General features: G+C 38.2%; 1 protein-coding gene across 2 annotated transcripts in view; it reads right to left on the bottom strand.

The window, feature by feature from the left end:
* The window catches only part of SPATS2L (spermatogenesis associated serine rich 2 like), a 228001-nt gene that overhangs the window by 195273 nt on the left and 11103 nt on the right, over nt 1–21625 (bottom strand). Inside the window, exon 2 of one of the 2 annotated variants that reach the window (XM_072612820.1) lies at nt 17231–17357. The exons of the other annotated variant lie outside the window; for it this stretch is intronic. The gene's annotated coding sequence lies outside the window, so the exon portion shown is untranslated. The remainder of the gene's footprint in view (nt 1–17230; nt 17358–21625) is intronic. 2 annotated transcript variants of the gene reach the window in all.

The raw sequence follows: 21625 nt of genomic DNA, 5'->3' as shown, positions 1-21625 counted from the left end.
ATTCAGCCAGTATGGAAATATTATTAAATTACTAGGCTGCAGTAGCCTCAAGGTTCTCATTTCTGAATATTCATGAAATGGGAAACCTGAAGAAATGCATATGAAATTATCAATAGAATTGATCATTGAGCACAGTCAACATTAAAGCTGAACCACTTTTCTTTCTCATTCAGCAGCACATGCACAATAAGGATAGATATTTTACTACATGATACTCTAAAAAATTTTTTACATGTTTTTTATTCTTGGATAACAAAGATTATGCATCCTAATCATATTTGTCTATTAACCTCGACCGGTGTTGTGTATTTTGAGAGAACAAAATATTAATTCAAGATTTTAAAGAATTCTCTTCCCTCTTCCCCCCACAAAAAAATTGTCAGGTAGCATTTCAATATATTAAGAAAAACCTGAGAACGTTAACACTGTAATCATATTGTAAAACGCTGGTTAAAAAAATTAACAGAAAAAATGCTACCTTTGGAATAGAGTCTGTCTTCTCTTATCCCCTTGGAATCAGTTGCCAAATTCTATTGATTCTTCCTTAACAATAGTTTTTACGTCTCACATTGGACTGCCTCTTTTCACTTCTATTCTTACTTAGGCCATCATCCTTTTTCACCTAGAGGATACAAAGGCTGAATAATACAGTGGAAAAAATCTCAGGTTTGGAATAATAAGAGTTCAAATCCTAGCTCTTTCCCACACAAACTGTATGGTTTTAGTTAAGTCAGCCCTCTGTGGTTTTTCTTTCTTCATCTGTAAAATGTGGGGATAGGATTCAATGACATCTAAGGTCTCTTACGATTTCTATGAATATTCTGTTTTTCCTGTCACCATTTTCTTTCTTCTTCAAACCATCATGTATATGTCTTGTTGACATTTCTTTGAGTTCAATCATTTTTTAGTTGTATCCAACTCTTTGTGACCCCATTTGGGGTTCTCTTGGCAAAGATACTGGAGTGCTTTGCCATTTCCTTCTCCAGGGTTAAGTGACTTGCCCGGGGTCACACAGGTAGTAAGTTCCCTAAGCCAAATTTGAACTCATAACAGTCTTCCTGACTCCAGGCCTAGGGATCTACCATAGAGTTTAGCTACCATTAACATTCCTAGGTTTCACTTAATCCCATCATTACAAAATTCAATCCTTCAGTAGTTCCCCCATTGTCTTCCAAATCTAGCATAAACTGATTGTTGTATGTTTAGAGCCCCCAACTGGACTCCAACTTACTTCCAGACTTATCTCATTACTATTCTTCTTCATGTATTCCACCCTTCCAGTGAAATTGGACTATTCTTTATTCTGACATCTTCTACTCCTATGCTTTTTACACCTCCATCCTCCCTAATGCTTGTGATACTTTCCCTACTCCTCTCTCTACCTGTAGAAGTCCTCCTGTACATTAATGACCTAACTAAGGCACTACTCCCTCCACTGAGCCTTCTTCTATCCCTTACACAGTCCTTTTCTCATAACACTACTTCCTTGATGCAAGTGGTCTTTGCCTCCTCAATTTTGCCATAATACTTTTCCTGGAACTCTCCTTTTCATGCATCACAATCTTCTTGTATCATAATTATTTGTGCAGATGTCTTTTCCCTCCTGTTAAACTGGCTGTTTTTCAAGAGGAAAATATTTACAATGGGTTATATAAATGCGAGTTCCTATTATTAGAGCCAATAGAGAGTAATGGAAAGGTACTTGAACTTTGAGTCAAGGGACATAAGTTTAAATCCTACTCAAAACATTTATTAAGTGTGAGGTGTTGGGTAACCATTTTTTGTTTTCAGAACTTCAGTTTCCCCACTTGTAAAATGGAAGTAATAATTAATACCGCTCTTTATCCTTCTTTTAGGGTGATCGCTTTTAGAAGGAAAAGAAGTGTGTAAATCATAAAGAATTTTATAAATATGAGTAATTATTATAAAGTCATTCCCAAGTTCAGTGTAAGGGAAGGAGGGTGTTTTGAATACTAAACTATTCAACTCAGAGCCCTGACATCTAATGCTAGCACTGTCTTGTGAGAACATACAAGTGACACATAAATCTAATAGCAAAAGCATTTAATTAAGATGTGAACCTATATAAATTATAACAAGGAAAGTAATCAAGTAGAAAAGCATTCCCTACACCTGCATACAAAAGAGTTTAGTCTAACTTTTTAGGGAAGTCATAATCTAATTCTCTTTTGATTCCTTCTCATTTCCCAGATTCCTTCTCAGAAGCACACAATCCCTTCATAACTCACAGCCCCAGTGGTGAACACTTTGAATATATTATAACCTGCCTTTTGGATTTTCCTTCCCAAGAGTCTCATAGCAAAATGGAGGACGGTAGAATCCTTTCACTTTGCCTCTGAGGTATCATGGCTCCTACACGTAGAGAAGCCATGGCCATGACATTGCATGTGGTCACTGTTCTGACCATAGGTCCATAGCTTGTCTTTCTGTGGCAGGCTCTACTCCCCACTCTTGTCATGTGGTGCACTCTCCACCAATCAGAGTCCTCATCTTATATAGCACCACACTGTGGTGCTATGGGCTCAAAAGCAATACTCTGGGAAGCAAAAGCTACAGAATCTCTACTAATGAAGCAAGGCTCTCTCCACCTGAAATATCGTAGGAAATGAAGTTCTGCAAACATATCTACTATATTATTTTTGAGAACTCAATTCTGAGTCATATTTACCTTTGTATCCCCAGCACTTGATAAATATTAGATGATTTTAACTTGTTGAATTGAACTCCTAGTTAACATGGCAGAAGGGACAAAGAAAATATTTTGGCAGTACCCAAATCCAATGGAGCAGTCTGCGAGTCAGTTTCTTTTTATCTTGTGTGAGCTTTATGATTGTTCAGTTCAATTCAATAAACATTAAGTGCTTATTACATGTAAGGCACTGTGCTAAGCACTACGGCTGCAGAGCCAAGAAAACTCCAAATGGGGTCACAAAGGGTCAGACAGGATGAATCAACTAAACAACACAAAAGCGTATGAATAATACAATGGGAATGATAGAGTCTGGGACTTTTGTGTGTCTTCAAGTTTGAGACTAAAGTCATAAAATATCAAAATAAATTGTCTACATCTGCCCTAGTTTGTGAGAAAGTTTTCAGAACTGTAACCAAGCAACCCTAGGGTTCTGAGAGATCTAATTAAGAAATGAATTAAGGGATTCATTAGAAACCCAGATTAGTCATTAGATCTACAGAGCTGGAGTTCTGGTCTAACTCCAACTTTGGCACCAACATCCAAAATAAACATGACCAGATAAGTGCCATGGCTCACAATTAAAATGGATTTATATGGCTTATGTTTCCATGTGGGACTTGACTCTTCTTAATTGAATTTGGCCCCTACTCCAAGTTATTGTGGGTTTCAGTTGCCATCTTCTTATTCTGATGTAAATATCTGGCAACAGAATCATATTGAGGGAAAAATAATTTCAATCAATGAAGTCTCAGGAAAGACCTTAAAAATGAGAATAATTCCTTTGAGTTGCAATTCTTTAAGTTTGCCCTTGTAGCCATATGTTTGAGATTAATAAAAACAGACAAGGCCAATCTCCAAAGTGTGACTTCCAGCTCTATCACTCCGGAGCAAGCAGCCAAGAAAGTCATGATTCCTACATATGACCATGATCAATTATGATATTTGTCCTATAATTATAATGATCAATAACAGCTGGAGTAACTCATTCTATGTTCACATAGAATTGATCACAACAGTTGTCAAATGCTACTGTTTTCCATCAAGTTTTATATTGACTTCCAACAGAATAATTGGGGTTTCTGATTATTGGGTATCCAATAGGAATTAGTTGTTCCCCTACTTGTCTGAAGGAAAAAGGATGCCAGAAGTTAACATATTAATTCTTTCATTTGCCTAACCAAGAAATGGGGCATTTTCTTGACAATCATGTGAAAAGTAACCTTGAGAAAGAATGAACCATTTGTATCTGCATTCCCTCTATTTGAACAACTGTGGGAAATGTGTCTTGTGGGAGGTTTGACTCAGGACTTTTCAGAAATACTGCATGAGGTGGAGATGTGAGAAAATGAAAAATGTATTTTACACAGGAAGAAAAAAAACACAACCCGACAACTCACAATTATCATCACCACCTCTCTGCAATTTAGAATCGATTTGTTACAGTAGACAGTTCAGGCTCAGTGGAAAAAGAAAACAATTTAAGCTGTATGGGAATTCTAAGCTGAAGATATTGAACAAAACATTAAGGTGCAGTTAAGATCCTGGATACCTGCACAGGGACTGGACTAAATTTGCCTTTTCTTCAAAAAGAAAGGTTTGTGCTAAAGAAGTTAAGTAAAGAAGATTGCAGGGAGCCATAGGAACTGGCTTCACAGAACCAAGTGTTTTCTAGCACCTTCAAGTACTTTAGCAACACCTAATAACATATAAATCATCTACATGCTAATTACAAACCATTCTTGTCCATTCTTTGAAAATTGTCTCTCTAAAAGACCTCTATTAGGTCCTTCAAGTTACTATAAGAAGAATAAAAATATATTTTTTTAAGGGTACACCCACAAAAAAGAATCTATTTATGTAAAGAGGAGGGTAAGCAGGGCAGTTAAGATCTATTGAGTTTGACAACATTATGGCTGTTTCTACCTGTGTTTTTCAGGAGTTCCACTAGCCCATGAATTCTAAGGTATTTTTTTATTAGCTCAAGATCCTATGATTCTGAGTGGCGTTAACCTGGTCCTCCAACTTTCCATTATATAGGTTCTTCTACCCATCACTCAAGTTTCATGTGTCCAGCAATGGAATCTGGTTTGTGTCATTCCTGGAGACGGCTAACTCACAGCCCCCATGATCCTCAGATATAGCTTGGAACGTCAAGTTAAGGCAACCTCCCCATCACAAAGCATCCTTCCAACCCCCTCAGCCTTCTTTATGGATTTGAGTGGCAGCTGGGTAGTGCTGAAGTATCTTATTCAGATTTACTCCTCTTTCCACATGTTTGACCCCCTATTCCCCAACAGAGTACAATACAGAAGAACACTCACTCTTCCTCTCTTCATATGACAGTCCAGTGCTTGGTTGTCCTATCAAGAGCTATGAAAAGCAAGATGTTCACACTATCCTACAGTGAATTCACCCACACTACTCAACCTACACGTACCTGAGGCACTGAAATTGCTGCCAAGGCTAGGTTTTAATCTATTCAACAAATGTTTATTTATTATAACACTATATTAGGCACTGTGAGGGAACAGAAACAAGTGAGACATGGTTCTTGCCCCTAAGCCAGGGTTCTTAACCTGAGGTCTGTGAACTTGTGATATCTAGATCTATCTATATCTGTACCTATATCCATGCCTACATCTATATCTATTCTATATCTATCTCTGTGCAGATAAATACAGATCCATAATTTCAATATAAATTCATTTGTAATCCTATGTATTTTTTATGCATTGAAAAACATTCTAAAAAAGGGCCCACAAACTTGATTGGACTGCCAAAGGAATCCATGACACAAAAAGGGAGGGAGAACTCCTGCCCCAAGAAGTAAAGAGACCAACAGTTATAAAGTAATTTAAGAACAGTTAGGAAAAGCAGCCCAATTATAGTGGAAAGGACACTGGTCACAGTAAAAATAAAATTAGGGTTCTACTTTCAATCCTGCTTCTCACTAACTATCATCATCTTCTTTGGATCTCAGTTTTCACATCTATAAACTGAGAAAAGTGGGCTGGATGATCTCAAAGGTCCCTTCCAACTCTAATATTAATTTTTCTTAGCCCAGAATTTATTATTTATTATATCATTAAATTATTTACAAATTAAGATCCATGTAAATTTGAGAAATTTTATTACTGTGTAATTACTATGTATCATTAAAGATCATAGATTTAGACATGGATGAGACTAATTAGAAATCACTGAGTCTAATCCCTTCATTTTTCAGATGAGGAAACTGAGTCTTAGGTAAGTTAAATGACTTGCCTCAGGTTATAGAGAAAGAGTGAATATTGCAGAATCAAATCCGAACCCAGATTCTCTAAGTCCAAATCAATGCTCATGGTACTCAGATAACAACTGAGAGAAGTGTGTAAGAATTATTATAAACTGTCCTGATGTTAGCCCTAGAGTCTCTGACGCTGCCCTAGAATAGAGGCTGTCAGGGGGATGTACTGCTATATGGGGATGTCATGAACCAGTTTAAGAGGATTATCTTCCCTTCCTGTCTGTGCTTAAGTGAATCAGAAATGAAGGAGATTAAAGAATGCTTTGATTTTTACTTTTTAAGTATTCCCTTCTCTTTAGCACAGTTTCATGGAGGACCCTTTACACTACAAACAGGTCTGTAAGTTACAATTCGAAGAAACATTCACTCCTCTGGTGCTTACCTAAACTTCACTTTAGTACCTTGTGGCCATTTTACATCTCCACACAAAATCTTTTTTAGTATGGCTACTTGTGTGAGAAACATTTATTTCTGTCCCAAAATGCTGTTGACTTAACTTAAAGGTCAGCTCAATACCTTTTAGATACATTTCATTTCTCATAAATGGGAGCTTTTCAGAAGGAACAGCTTAGTGATTATAATACCTCATTAAAAAGAGATTTAAAATGTTTTTTCAAACTTTTGATAAAGACTCAAAACTTTCTGTATTTCTTTGTGAACCAAAAAATAAAAATAACCCTCCTCTTTTTATTTTTTCTACTTAGAAAACTCAACATTACTGACTATATATCCTTTATAAAATGAGAGGATTAGATTGAATAATCTCTACAGTCCCTGTTTGGCTCCAAATCCTGTGATCTCAAATGGTATATAATGTAAATGTTGCCATGCGGAGTTATTATAAAGAGTTAGCTGTATATCTGACATGTTAAGGATCTTTTAAACACAACCCAAAATGTTCATTCACAATAATTATGGACATCCACAGAATGTGCTATGCCTTTCCAGATGCGACCAGAAAAACTACTGGACAAATATGAATGACTATGATAGTTCCTAAGTTAAGATATGTTGTCAAAGAACCCAGAGCCCAAGAACTGTTTCATTTTTGTCTTAGTATGGCCAGTGTCCTCTGTAGTACCTAGCACATAGGAGGTGTTTATTTAAGCTTGTTGATTGGTTGGCAAAAAGTGATAACTTTCACCAATTCCAGTTTTCTGTAAGATAACTGCAGCATCTGGCATCAGAAGGCACTAATGACTAGTGGATCTTGGGCTACATTAAGAAAGGCAAATTATTCATAATAAGGCAAATCATAACATCTGGAACAGTGTTTACTGGTAGGCATCATATTTTAAGAACAGTACATATTTATACAGTTAGTTCACATACACAGGTGCACACTTACACATATACTTGGATATCTTACAAAGAGCTTTCCTCTGATTTTAATATTTTTAAGTTGTTTTCAGACAACCCTTACACTGTACCTAGGGGAACAGGAAGAAGGGAAGAGCTGGGGTTAGATGCAAGTCCACCTAGAAACTTGGGGAATGGACTATGATTTCCTGAGAGCCCTTCAGATTCTGAAATTTTTATGTCTATCTGGTGAGTACCAAAAACATTGGGGTTGCTGAGGGGACATGAGAGAATTCATCAAGGAGGTAAAGTATGGGGTTCTAAATGTTCCAGGTTTTTTCTCTTGTTACAGTTGTGTTGATGGTATTGTGTTGGTAATATACATTTGAGGGTATTTCAAATAGTTAAATTTATGATAAAATATATGTGGTCAGAATTTATTGTTGCTGTTGCTTTATTACAGCAAGAAATATTGATTTCACTTGTTTTACTATCAAGGCATATTTATTGACCTGTGGAAATTAAAAATATCAGAACTGTGACAGGCCTAATGTACAGATTGAATCCTACTTCAATACATTTCAAGGGACTGACCAATCTCTTCTGCTATTTAGGAATTTTGTTGTATCAGTGTTTGAAATAAGTGACTAATTACTTGCAGTACAGAAATAACAGTTCATATTTAGGTAATATTTGATATATACTTTCATTGTGATGGGATTGTCTATGTAAATAATTATACAAAATGGACTTTTTGTGATGAAATTTACTGTGGGGAAAAAGCAGAAAATATCATTACATAAAAGTGGAGAGAAGAAAAGGTTGAACCAAATGAAAATGTGCAGATATTCAAGATAGTTTTCCATGTCCGTAAGTTTCTGCATTTTTAGAAACTGATCAAAATGACACTATTTATGCATTAAACAATCATCTATAAATACCTAATCTCTACAAAGAACCGTTGTAGGTGCTACAGGAAATACAAACTTTACATAAACACAGTTCTTGCCTCCATAGATCTTTTCTAGTGGAAGAATAAGGCAAATAAAATTGGATCACCACAGCATGCTCAAGGAGCTCGCTCTGCAGTTTCTAGGGCCATGTTCCGTGATGTCTCATAGCCCAACTGTGGAGCCAATAGACTTGTCCAATGAGAAACAACAGCTTCTTTGCAATATAATGTATTTCTGTTATGCATCTAAAATCATTACACTGAGAAAAGATCTATCGGCTTCACCACACTGCTGAAGGGGTCCATGACACAAAAATGACTACAAACCCCTGAACTGGAGGGAAGCCTCTAGCCTCTGTGGAGAACTTTCGAAAAAGATAAGAAGATACAGAGAGACTGCAAACTGCACCAGTGGGAAGGGTATCCATACCCAGGAAACCAAGGTTTCCATCAAAGTATTGAAGAAGCATTCTTACCACACAGGTTTAAAGCTTCACAGTATATTTCTTTGAGCTTTTATCAGTGAAGCTACATTAGGTATACAACACAAACATTTTGGGGGAGGTTGTGATTTCCCACTCACTGGAAATCTTCAAGAAGAAGCTGGATATATTTATTACCTGTCAGGGATAGTTGTAGAAAGGATTATTGCTCAGGAACAGGCTAGACTAGACACATTCTCAGGTGCCTTTAAACACTGAAATTTTGTCGCTTTCCTGCTATCATGGGACAATATGTTCACAGGAATACACTTGGCCTTGGTCACATTAAACAGCAACTGGTTGCCCTGGGAATTTTTATTAGGTTGTAGGAACCCTACCTATGTATGCAAGGCCTGGAGTTTCCCATCAAAGGAATCAGAGAGTGAGCAATGAAGCTTTAAAAAAACACGTGCCAGGATTGAAGGCTTTTATAGACAGATGGGGAGAAAAAGGAGCTGCAGCAATCAGCAGTACCAGTGGGGGCTGCATAACCAAGAAAGCATAGCTTTGCTATGGGCAGAGGCAATTCAGTGCTGAAAGCACTGAGTGGAGTTTGTCACAAGTGGATTTTAAAATTTGTTCAGGAATCTCTCTTTTTTATCTATCTACCCAATCATTCAAGCAATCATTCATTCCTTTCCCCTTCCCTCAATTGAAAGCATTTTAAAATGTCTTCAGTTTTAGCAGTAGAAACAAGGGATCAGACAAAAGAAATAAAGAGCTTGGGAATATGAGGCTCAAGAATTTTCTTAAGGTCAGGCTATCTAAATGTGGCCCCGAGAAGAGAGAATGCATGGAAATTATAAAATGGAAAGACCACTGGATTCAATCAAGAGACTCCAATCTAATGACTACATGATCTGGGGCAAGCAATTTCTTCTCTCTAGGCCTCAGTTATCTCATCTAGAAAAAGGGTAGATTAGACTATATGATCTCAAAAGTCCTTTACAACCATTCATTCTTTTTAGCAGATAGCATATTATCTATCTGGAATTCTAGGTGCTCCACCCTCCTTTACTACATGACATTCCTTTCAAGGCAATCCCAGGGGAAATATTAACAAACAATATTGAGCTTTGGGCTAAGTTTATCAAGTCCTACAAGACCTCTCCAGATCTCCAAGCTCATAACAGACAGGCAGTGTATGTTTTCTAAAAGGCCAAAATGGTTGAAAGGAAGCCAACACCTATGGATGGGGAAGTTCAGTGAAAGAATCCGGGGATATCCATAGGGGTTGGCTTCCTTTCAACCATTTTGGCCTTTCAGAAAACATACACTGCCTGTCTTCTATAGGGTTGGAGATGTGGCGAGATTATCTTGTAGGATTTGACTGGGGTGCAATTTGAGGACTAGACTTCAGAAGCCTAGGAGCCTTAGAAATTCCTAGAAAATGGAAAAGAAAAATATAGCCTTCATTGCCTAGAAGAAGGTTATAAAATACAACACAAGGTCCTGCTTTGTTATGAGAGATTTTCTTTACTACTAGGCCCTAATTCATGTTTTTCATTATAGGCTGAAACTGACAAAATGCCAAATCCCCATCCTCTGGCTTAAAAGAAGCTTTAGTTGTTTCTTTGTTCTAAGAAACTGGGCAGTAAGTGCTGACTGGCAAGGCCCATAACACTGCAAAGGTATAAAAAGTATCCTTGGTCTCCATATTAATTATACGTTTCTCATATATAACTGACTGGCACTCTAACACACTGGAGGTTAGGCTTGAGAGCTAGAAAGATGAGTGTGTAAAGGGACTGACTTTTTGGACAGCCTGTCACTTTTTCTACCTGAACAATTATTTAGGGGTTCTTTCCATCTTCATATGTCCTCCCCAAGCAGTTCAACACCAGAGAGTAATTGCATCCTCCTGTTAGCTTATTTCTAGTATGCCATGTCATAAATAACGATCAATCAATGACTCCTTGTTGGAGTCTTATTCTCAAGCATTAATTAATTCTGATGACTGTGAAACAGTATTATTTTCTTGTCAGGGTCAACATATTTTATTTTTGCTCTTTATGGGCAGTGGAAAGACCACTGGATCTGGAGTTGGAAGATCTGGATTCAAATCCCAGCTTTGACACTTACTCTACCTATGTAACTCTTGACAAGTCAATTAAATCTTCTAGGACTATCTCCCCATCTGTAAAATGAAGGTGTGAGACCAGATGACCTCTGTGTTTTCTTTTAGCTCTAAATCTAGGAACTAGTTATTCAAACTGATTTAATTACTCAATATGGATTGTTCTGAGTATCTCAGAGAAAAAGCAATCTATTGTCTGATCCATACGACTAAAATGAAATGGAAATTTGCATGATTATCCAACAAATAATTGGATTGGGGAGGGGGTACCTAAATTCTTCTCTCTAAGATCTGGCCGAATTTACTTTGTAGTGGTCTTTCAAAACCCCCTGCTTGCTTCAGTCCACAGTTTTGTCTACAGCGTCACAAATACCGAGCTTGGGGTGATTTGCCCAAAGGTTGCACAGACAGTAAGTGAAATAGCTTCTGGGGTTTCAACCATGTTTCTCAAACTTTGCATCTTGCTACATGCTAACTTGCTACATATGAGAAACCATACAATAAGCCAGACCAATGCATTAATGCCAGTATCATACCATGGAATCTTAGAATATGAGATTTATAAGGAAATCTAGGGATTTTCTACCCAATAACCTAATATAATAGACAAAAAAAGTGAGGCTCAGAGGGACCTGTTTAAGGGCATATAGCTAATTAATGGAAGAGACTAAGCAAGATTTTAGTTTTCCTGACTCCCAGGCTCAGGATCATTCTATTATACTCTGTCTCCCACAGTGAAATTAAGTGGCATTTTGTAGAATACTCCATAATAACTTCGATTTGTATGGTGCTTTGAGGTTTACAAAGTGCTCTGCTCATAACAATTCATAGGGTGGCCGGCGCAAGTAGCATTAATCTGATTTAACAGATAAGGAAACTGAGGCTCAGAATTTAAGTGATTTACTTAGTCACATAGCTACTAAGGGTTGGCGTTGAGATTTTAATGCAAGTATCCTCATTCTGAGTCCAGCACTCTTCTACTCACAGTATGTGCTCTCCTTGAAACTGATCTCTAAGAGGTAGAGATATTCTAAAACCATGTGTGTGCCTTTAACACCTCATTATGATCAATCATTCATTATTTTATCAAAATCTTTCTTGCCTCTAAAATTTTAACTTATACTACCCTCTTGTAGGAGTGGGGGTAATGAGCTCCTAAACATATTACCCAGAATGTAAAGTAAAATGATCCTTCTTTTTATCTGTTCTAACCCTCATCCTTCATGCCATACACTCTGGTTCCAGCATTTTGGTTCTAGTGGAATAAAAAGAGGATTGTGAACACATACGCATGCTCTCAGCCTTTCTCTTCCAACCTGAAGAGCCATAATCTTTTCAGATTGTCCTCATATGACCCCTCTTCTCCATTCCTCTTGACATCTGGAATGCCTCCAGCTTTCTTGAGGTGAGGTCACTGGGACTATGCTCATTATTCCAGTTGTTGACATGCATGAATAAGTCACTTCATGAATAGTGAGCTACTTAACTTTAAAACTATCTTGATGTGAATCCAATTTTTCAGGGCATTAACATCCTGGAAAAGGTAAGTTACAAAATAAAGGTAGCTAATATTTATATCTGGAGCTGGGAGGTTTACGTCACCCTTGGTACCTAATATCTTATTTTAGCCTTATAATAATTTGGTGAGTTAAGGAACTTGCAGGTTTCATTAGCCCTGTTTTATAAATGAGGAAACTGAAACTCAAAAAAACTGTGCATTACAGAGGCGGGATTCAAACTGAGGGCTCTTCTGACTCCAAGATTGGCACACTTTTGATAATACTACTGTGTGTGTCAAAATCATACTGTGGTATAGTTGGAAAAACAAATTAACCACAGAAGAGAATCACTTGCACTCAAGATAATACTTTACTCTTTGGGTCACTATGGAGTTAGGTTCATTAATGTTAATCAGGAGGTAGGCAACTTAAACTTTTTCCTCTCTCAACCCCTTCAATGCTTCTTAAGTGTGGGTAGCAACTCCACATGGGGTCACAGTGGATAGAGCACTGGACTTGGAGGCTGAAAGATCTGAGTTCAAATCCTGTCTCAGATAAGTATAAACTGTGTGGCCCTGGGCTAATCACTAAATCTATGTGAGCCTCAGTTTCCTCATTCTCAAAATGAAGATAATAAGAACACCCCTCTCACAAGGTTACTAAGAGTACTAAATGAGATAATATGAAATTACTTCCAAACATTAAGGAGCAACATTATACTACCTATTATTATTGTAATTCTTTTCTCTCTAACCTGACACAAGCTGAAAAGTAATCCTGTTTAGTAAATCAATTAAAAATAATCAAGATAAGAAGTATATATTTGCAGAGCTTAGTATAGTGTAAAGCACACTGGACTCAAGTCTGATGACTTAAGACCTGGTTTCAAGTATCGAACCTGACACTATCCATGGAATCATAGCCAGTCGTAAGAACAAAAGAAAGTTTGAGCTAGGACGAATTCTGAGAGGTAATTTAGATCAACCTCCTCATGTTATAGATTTAAGAACTAAGGTTGAAAGTTGCCCAATTTCACAAAGATAGGTGACAGAGGTGACATAAGATTCAAAGCAAGAATTTCAGAATCATAGAATTTTAAAGAGAGAAGAGGCCTCAGAGCCTGTCCATTACAACTCATACCTCCAAAGAAATCGCTAATCCAAGATACCTGATAGGTAGCTAAACAACCTCTACCAGAAGGCCTTCAAGGAGCAGGGAACCCACTGCCTCCCGAAGTAACCCATCCCGCTTATCAACAGCTCTAATTAGAAAGAAGTTAGCTGCTTTGCAACTTCTGCATATTGCTCCTGATTCTGTCTTCTGTGGCCAAAAGCACAGATACAGCTCATCTTCCACCTGACAGGCCTTCAAATACTTGAGGACAATTATGTATACTCCTGATTCTTTCCTCCCTTGGGCTTCCCTTCTCATTTGCTCCTATTCATCCTCATACAACAACGACTCAAGACCCTTCAGCATCCTGGTTATCCTTGCTGGATGGCTCCCGTTTATCAATGTCCTTCTTTGACTGTGCCACTGTGCACTGAACCCCACAAGCCCTATGTGGTCAAGGAAAGAGCACATTGGGATTCATTACTTATTCCTTTAAGCCAGTGGTTGTCAAAGAGTATGCTACAGAATATTAATGTACTGTGACTTCTGCTGGGTGTGCTTTAAACTTTTAGATGTGATTGCAGACAAAAGCAAATTGGTACATAACTGTCTGCTATCAATTTTACTTACTCAGCATATATAAGAAGAATAGCCACAAAACAAAATTTGCCTATTAAATGTACACAGTAGCATCGTAACAGGTCAGACCCTGAACTCCCAAAGTACTTAACAAAAATGGCTGCTTTTACTGAAAGGTCTGTGTGTATGGCGGAGTCCCCAACTCTCCTATAGTGAGGTCGCTTTAAACATTCGGTTACAGCATGACTCATGAAGTTATGACATAGACTGGTGTTCTAGGAGTAAAAAAATAAAAGTTTAGAGAATCACTATGTAAGTTATGCCTCTCTTAACGAAGCCCAAAGGCTTCATTAACTTTGGCTATCATATTACGCAGTTAACACATGGTGCAGGCAACAAAAAGCCCCAGATTTTTTAAAGACAAAAATGCTACCTAGCAATGCCCCCTCCTCACTTTGGCCATTTTGCCCTCTTTAATCTTTATTTTAGGATTACTTTCTTATTAAATAAATGGGTCAGGATAATAGCTAGCTACACATTAAATAGGTTGTTTTCACGAGCAGAAACTGTATATAAGAGTGAGAAAGAGAGAGGAAAGGAAAGAGAAAAAGAGAGAGGGAGAAAGAGAAGAAAAGGGAGAAGGAGAAGAAGAGGGAGAGACAGCATTCTATTTTTCCAATATAAGCCAGTACCCATTTTGTACTTGTGAAGTTGATTTTTTTTCAAACCCAGCTTGACATTTATCCCTACTGAATTTCAGATGTGAACCTTATTGGACCTCGTTTTCTTTACCTATGCAATGAGGATAAAAATACGTGTACTACCAAACCAAGAGGTTAGCTGTAGATAACACACTGCGTGAACTGCAGAGTACTATATAAACGTCCATTATTAATAATATACATGCCTGCAATGTAAAAACCTCAAAAGTACCACAAAGTAAGAAACTTAAAAAAGTGCTGAATTTTCAAGTTGGTGAAAATTGATTTTGTATTAATGTCATTATAGGCACTGCAGTAACACTTTCACATTAATCACAGAAGGACCACTTGCTCTTTAGATCTGACCCAAACGAATTCATTGCTTATACTTATATAACAATAAACATGGATGCTAATGAGCTATACCTGTGCTATGGCCTTAACATCCCTGGTTCTACCTCTATTTGTCAATTCAATTTTCAGAAGAAAATTCTGGAAAGGGGACTTAAGTCTAGAAATAGGGAGAAACCCTCTTGCAAACTAATAAACATGACTTAGACTCATAAGTTAGTAAATTATTTTGCTGAATAACCATTTTCCCAAAATAATTTTTAAAGAATTCACCAAGAAAGAATAATGTCAAATTAAACTCCAGTCTTCTTTTGTTCATTGGGTTATGGGACTGATAGATTGGGAAATAATGCGGCCCAGGGACTCTTAATTTGGGGTCCAAGGACCCTTTGGGTCCGTGGACAGAATGCAAGTGCGTCCATGAACTTGGGGGAAAAATCTTTATGTTCACTAACCACTAGTAGAAATTTATAATCCAATTATTGTTTTTAGAAGACTGTATTGTGAGGAGGGGTCAGCAGATTTTATCACACTGCCAAAGGAGAAAAAAAGATTATGAATTTCAATGTAGACAAAGTGTATATGAAGGCTAACAAGGCACTTAAATTCTCATATGGGGCTAATTATCCACATATGAGGACTCCTGCAGCCCACATATTAGCTTTATTTTTAAGTGTAATATTATTTTTGTTTTATTGTATTTTTATTTGTTTTGTTAAATATTTCTCAATCAAATTTTAGTCTGCTTCAGACTGTACTCAGGATTGTTGTGGGCAACGTGTTGACACCTCTGAGCTAGATCAAGGTAGGACTGGAGACATTCATTAAGTGGGTGAATGACAATACTCAGAGACTACAGACATACAAACTGATCTCAGCCTAAAGGAAGTTCTGTAGTGATATGCCGGAGGGATTAGTCCTCAAACTTATCCTGTTTTTTTATCAGTGCCTTGGATGTAGGCGAGCTTATCAAGCTGCTAGATTTATACATGATTAGATCTGAAGGTGTTAGATTCGGAGGCAAAGGACCTAGAGTCAAATCATGGATATACCACTCACAGTATGCTCTTGGGCAAGTTCATTAATCTCTCTGGGCCTAGGTTTTCCTCCTTTTTGATATTATAGGCTTGGACTAACTGGTGTCTAATGCCCCTCCCTTCGATGCTAAGATGGGCTTATCATTATTAACGTTAAATTTAATAGAGACAAAGGTTCTGGACATGTACAAGATGGGGAACACCTAGCTTAACTGTGCATGTGAAAAATACATAATGGTTTTTGCTAACTGTAAGCTCAAAAATGTGGTGTGCCGGCTACAAAAGCCTTAGGATCTTAGGTTACGGTGACAGGACCGCTTTTCTCTGTTTTGGTCATGCTACACCTGGAATTCTGCATTTAGTTCTGTGACTATGGGCAAGTGACAGCTTCTCCAAGCCTCAGGCTCCTTATTTGTAAAGTGGGGACAATAATCCCTCCTGGCCACTAGCTTCAAAATCATGCTGCCTGGTGTCTGGCCACCATCCCACCTCCTCCCCAGAAATCCTGGAACCACTCTGGCTTCTGATACGTGACTTTTGCCTTATCTTGCTGGGAATCAGACTTATAACAGCATATCCTGGCAATCATCTCCAGACCATGCTGCCACGTGGCTACCTCCTCTACCATTCTTGTTAGCTCTCCTTTATGCATTCTCTTTCCCCATCAGAATGTAAATTCCATATGGCATACCTTCTTGGATTTGTACCTCCAGCACCTGGCTTATTGTATGTCTGTCTTTCTGTTTATAATAACTATCTCACAGGGTCATTGCAAGATTCAAATTAGAAAACTCACAATTGTGGGTATTGTGCAAAAGTTAAAGCACCGTAAATATCATTTAGTAGCAGTTGTCATAGTGGTAAGAGTAGACAAACACAATGAGCACTGCTTTTTAAAAGGGGCAGCAACTATAGACAGGATCAGGGATCTCGCAAGCATGTTGTTTGTGGCACATCTGATGAAACTAGGGATGTTAAGCCTAGAAAAAGGAAAACTTTTAAGGAATATGAGCATTGTTCTGTTAGCATACTTTAGAAATCACCATATACGCCTGAGAAGAAATAAAAACATTTCAACAAATTTATTATTCAGCCATATGGAACAGCTTTTTCCCCAATAAACTAGTTAATTAGTGCTTACTGAGGCAGCCAAAATGCCGTGTTCCTCCCCTTCCTCTTTTCCTGGCCTCTTAGCCCTGTATTCATGAAAATTTCTCCTACACAAGCAGGCGGTTCCTGTGGATGCCTCAAAGACAGCTGCCAATGGTCTAGGAAACAGAAAAAGACTCAGACAGAAAACCATTCCAAATAAAAAGTATTTGAGTGTATGGCAGGAGTCCTTGAGAGAAAACACATCTTTGGAAAGGAATCTGGAGGGCAGGATTTACAGGTCAAATTTACACCTTATGAGCAAAACAAACCAGCAACAGTAGACGGGAAGGCTGCTCTGAGTCACTGAGCAGTTAGTTTAAAAGCATGAAAATTAAAAAAAAATTTTTTGTTATTCTGAACTTGACAAACATCATTGTGAATATTTCCATATACAAAGAATACAAGGTTATATAGGAAAATATGAATGTCTGTTACATACACTTGTACTTTTAAAATTACATAATAAATTTAACCTATGTTTCAAAGCTTCCCCACTAGCCTGCATCCCCCTCTGAAATTCCTTCTGTTCTCTTCTGTTCATTTTTTGGTGAATGCTTCAATGACGATCTTTTCTTAATTTTTTTTCTGCAGCGCTCTCACTACAGCCATCTCTTTAACGTCCTGCCTCCCCCATCTCCCCAAACAAAGCAATGGTCAGGTCCAAAGAGGCTTGCTTCTTTCTGTACCACCACTATCGCCTCTCCATTACAATGCTCCATGATCACTCTTCAGGAGTCACTGCCAGTCATTTCATGGATCTGAGTTCTTAGGTCTTTCAAAGCTGTTTTTCTTTATAGTCATACAGTCATTATATGAATTTATTCCCATGGTTCTACTCATTTCACTGTGCATTAGTTGATTAAAGTTTTCTCAAGTTTCTCTGAGTCCATTCCTTCTCATCAGTACTTTTGTTACAATAATATTCCATTATATCAACATACAATTAATTTGTTTAGTCACTCCCCAACTCTCTCTATTCCTAGTTCTTTGCTACAGTCCAACTAGTATGAATATTTTTGTATACATGAATTCTTTTTCTCTTTATTTGCTCACCCTGGGGGTATAAGCCTTGTAGTGGGATCACTGAGTCAAAGGATATGCACAATAAAATGACTTTTTGAGTATAATTGCTAATTTTTTTCCAAAAGGCTAGACACATTCACAGTTCCACCAGCTATGTATTAGTGTGTTTGTCCTCCCATAGCCTCTTTAAAGTGAGTTTGGTATTATCATGACCAAGTCTATAGATTTCCTCTTGCCATTGTGACCTGAAGGCCATCAGGCCTGATGCACGGGCAATATCTTGAATGGTATCCCTTCCCTGTACTTCCCTATCCTGTTTTGAACTCATCACTCACTGTCTAAGTTGGGGGAGGGGGTAGCTGTGAGGTACTGTATCAAAGCTGGAAGTATGGGCAGTTGTCCCAGAAGGGGGTGGGCCTTCCTGTGATACTCCTACCTGCCCCCTTCCCCCATGATCCCAAGCTGTGGGTTCCTCTTGTTAAACTCTATCCCCCAGGACATAAAAGGTCCTGTTGCCTTCAAAATAGAACGGCTGGTGTAATTCTTCCACAAAATTCTATTTAGCTATCCAAATGACTATCACAATTGCAACCATTCAATATAGCAGTACGATACAATTCTGGGGGTGCTTTTTAGCTTCTCTGCATCACCTCTTAATATAAGGTTGCCAGTTAACACTTCTTGATATCATGGTTCCTTCCTCTAGCCTTGTCCTAATTTGGTGCTTAGAATGTTCAGCAGACTGAGAAACCAGAAAACTAAGTTGGTTCAGCACTGTGTAACATCAGTGTCAATAAGGCTTTAGGTGAAGAGGTGCCATGTTTGGCTTCTGTGACAGCTGTCACTGGATGTTCCATTATTTCCATATACTCCAGAGCTGTGAGAGCTTAGGCTGTAGGAAGGCTGACCTTGACATACAATGAAATAGTGGCTCCCTGAATAATATCTTAATAACCCCCCAAAATATAATTCCACTTCTTAAAGTGACTTAGAATCAGGCCCTAGCTTGGATACCAGGAAAATGTAGCTGCAGGTACCACACAATACCTTACATTTAGCCAAAGAGGTATAAAGAATCCTTTCACTTGAATCAATGAGGGATAAAAAACACAATAAATTTAAATACACCCCCTCCCAATGGCCCAGTCTGCTACAAAAGTATGGAAATTATAAATTAATGCTGCCATGGCAACCCTGGCTGATTATATCAAAGAATTCACTGCAGCACATAAGTTCCCTCTGAAGGGGCTGTTAGAACAACACAAGAATTTATATCTCCTCTGCCGCAATCCTGGCAATGAGAGGCAGAGGGTTAAAAGTGCCTCCAATCTGAATTTTCCTTACGGTAGTGGCTTTACTCCTGCTCAGTAATCTGTAATCTGGGCACTCGATTACAATGTCATTTAAGTCTGACCTTATTATGATGTGGCCAGTTGCATACAGATAGATAGCGGGCAAGGTGATGGGCTATGAACAGTCAGTTCAATGTATCCTTTAAGAGTCAGACTGCATTTGGAGGCAGGGGTGGGGGTGCATCACAACCATTAGCAAAGTCGCAGTAGCTAGCATTCCATTTTCTGACTGCTCATTTGAACGTTACAAAATTGTACACAATGCCACAGAAAACACCTGCCTATCATAAGTGGCATTGTGTCAGATGGAATGTTCATCACTGCAGAAGGCACACCTCAATAAACAGCCTTGGCTGATTATGTTTTAGCAATCACTATAATGCAAGGAAGGCGGCCCACCCTGGGAACTCTACTGCTTCCAGTTAAAATTATGTCTTCTCTGTATAGTATATCTCCTCCCACCCCATGCCCCCCTCCTGTCAACCACAAAGGATGCAACAAAAGACCTTCTAAAGCACCCACAGTTTAGGAAAGAACGGTGCGAACAAATGAATGTGAATGTGTCCCTGGTCTCTAATTTGTATACGATTCTTCCTTTTTCAGACAATTCCTCAGTGGCTTTTCTCCCTTTTTTTCTTTTCTGTAGAAGGTAAAGCAATTTATCAGCAAATGGTGAAAATAAAAGATGACTTTGGTGGTGGATTAAAGCAGAATATTTAGAGATGCTAAAACTAGCATTATTTATTCATATATTATCCCCACATGGGTCAGTTTCTCTTTACTTCATTCAATGGCTCTACTTTGCCCTTCCCATGGTCCCAGCTGGAGATCTCACAATGATCCCCAATAGTCAGGTCTGGCTTCTGCCAAAATTGTGAAACAGAGAAGAGTGCCAGGTGTTCTCTGTCACCTTTATGTTCTCTGTCTATTCATCTGCCCTTAATCAAATTAATCAGCAAACCAAGATCAAACCAATGTCCCCAGGACTCCTTAAACATCACCATGTCTCTCCTCTAAGTAAGTGATATTCTTACCATCCATCCTCTTCCCATCAAAACCATGTCTTAGACAAACTCTTAGATATAATGTAAAAGACTGAGAAGTCTCTACGTATTAACCCTGTTAGGACTGTCTGAATTTTAATAGAGGTTAAGAAACATCTATGTGCTCCATAGAACCTATGTAAATGCTAGTTATAGAGGCAAAGAGAGCTCCGAGTCTGGAAGACCTAAATTCAAATCCTGCTTCAGGCACTAACCACTTTGACTTAACCTCTCTCAGTTTCAGTTTCCTAATCAAAAAGTGTGGATAGTAAGACCATTCTTACAGAGTTGTTGTGAGAATCAAATGAGAAAACATATATTATAACATAACACTTTTGCAAACCTTAAAGCACCATAGCTCTAATACTAGATGTTACTATTATTACTAGGAACCCTCTGATCAAAGCAACAAAGCATTCAGATGGTGGCATTTCAGGTACCAGAGGTGCAGGGGTGTCTTTGAGGGAGAAGGTACTGTAGAGAAGGCATACCAGCTATATCCTTTGTGCATGGACAAGAGTGGCTCTGCTACCATTCACGAGGCGGGATAAAAGATTAATACTGCCAAACTTAAGAAAATTGACCCCATTTTTCTTGTTCTTTTTTCCTTTTCTTCTATTTTTGTTGTTATTGCTGAGTTGTTTCAGTTTTCTCTAACTCTTTATGACCCCATTAGGGGCTTTCTTGGCAAAGATGCTGGAGTGGTTTGCCATTTCTTCTCCAACTCATTTTACAGATGAGAAAACTGAGGCTAACAGGGTTAAGTGACTTGCCCAGAGTCAGATAGCTAGTAAATGTCAGAGGCCAGATATGAACTTAGGAAGATGAGTCTTCCTGACTGCAGGCCCTTACTCTGTCCCCTGCACCACCTAGCTACCACCTCTTTCCAAATACAGTGTATAATCCATGTTCTTATCTATTTCAGTGGATTTTAAATCTTAACTGACTTTCCTCCTATAATTCATG

Source organism: Notamacropus eugenii, chromosome 5 (assembly GCF_028372415.1).
Source record: "Notamacropus eugenii isolate mMacEug1 chromosome 5, mMacEug1.pri_v2, whole genome shotgun sequence".
Classification (NCBI taxonomy): Eukaryota; Metazoa; Chordata; class Mammalia; order Diprotodontia; family Macropodidae; genus Notamacropus; species Notamacropus eugenii.
Note: the sequence above shows the minus strand (reverse complement) of the source record. Positions and strands in the feature narration are given on the sequence as shown.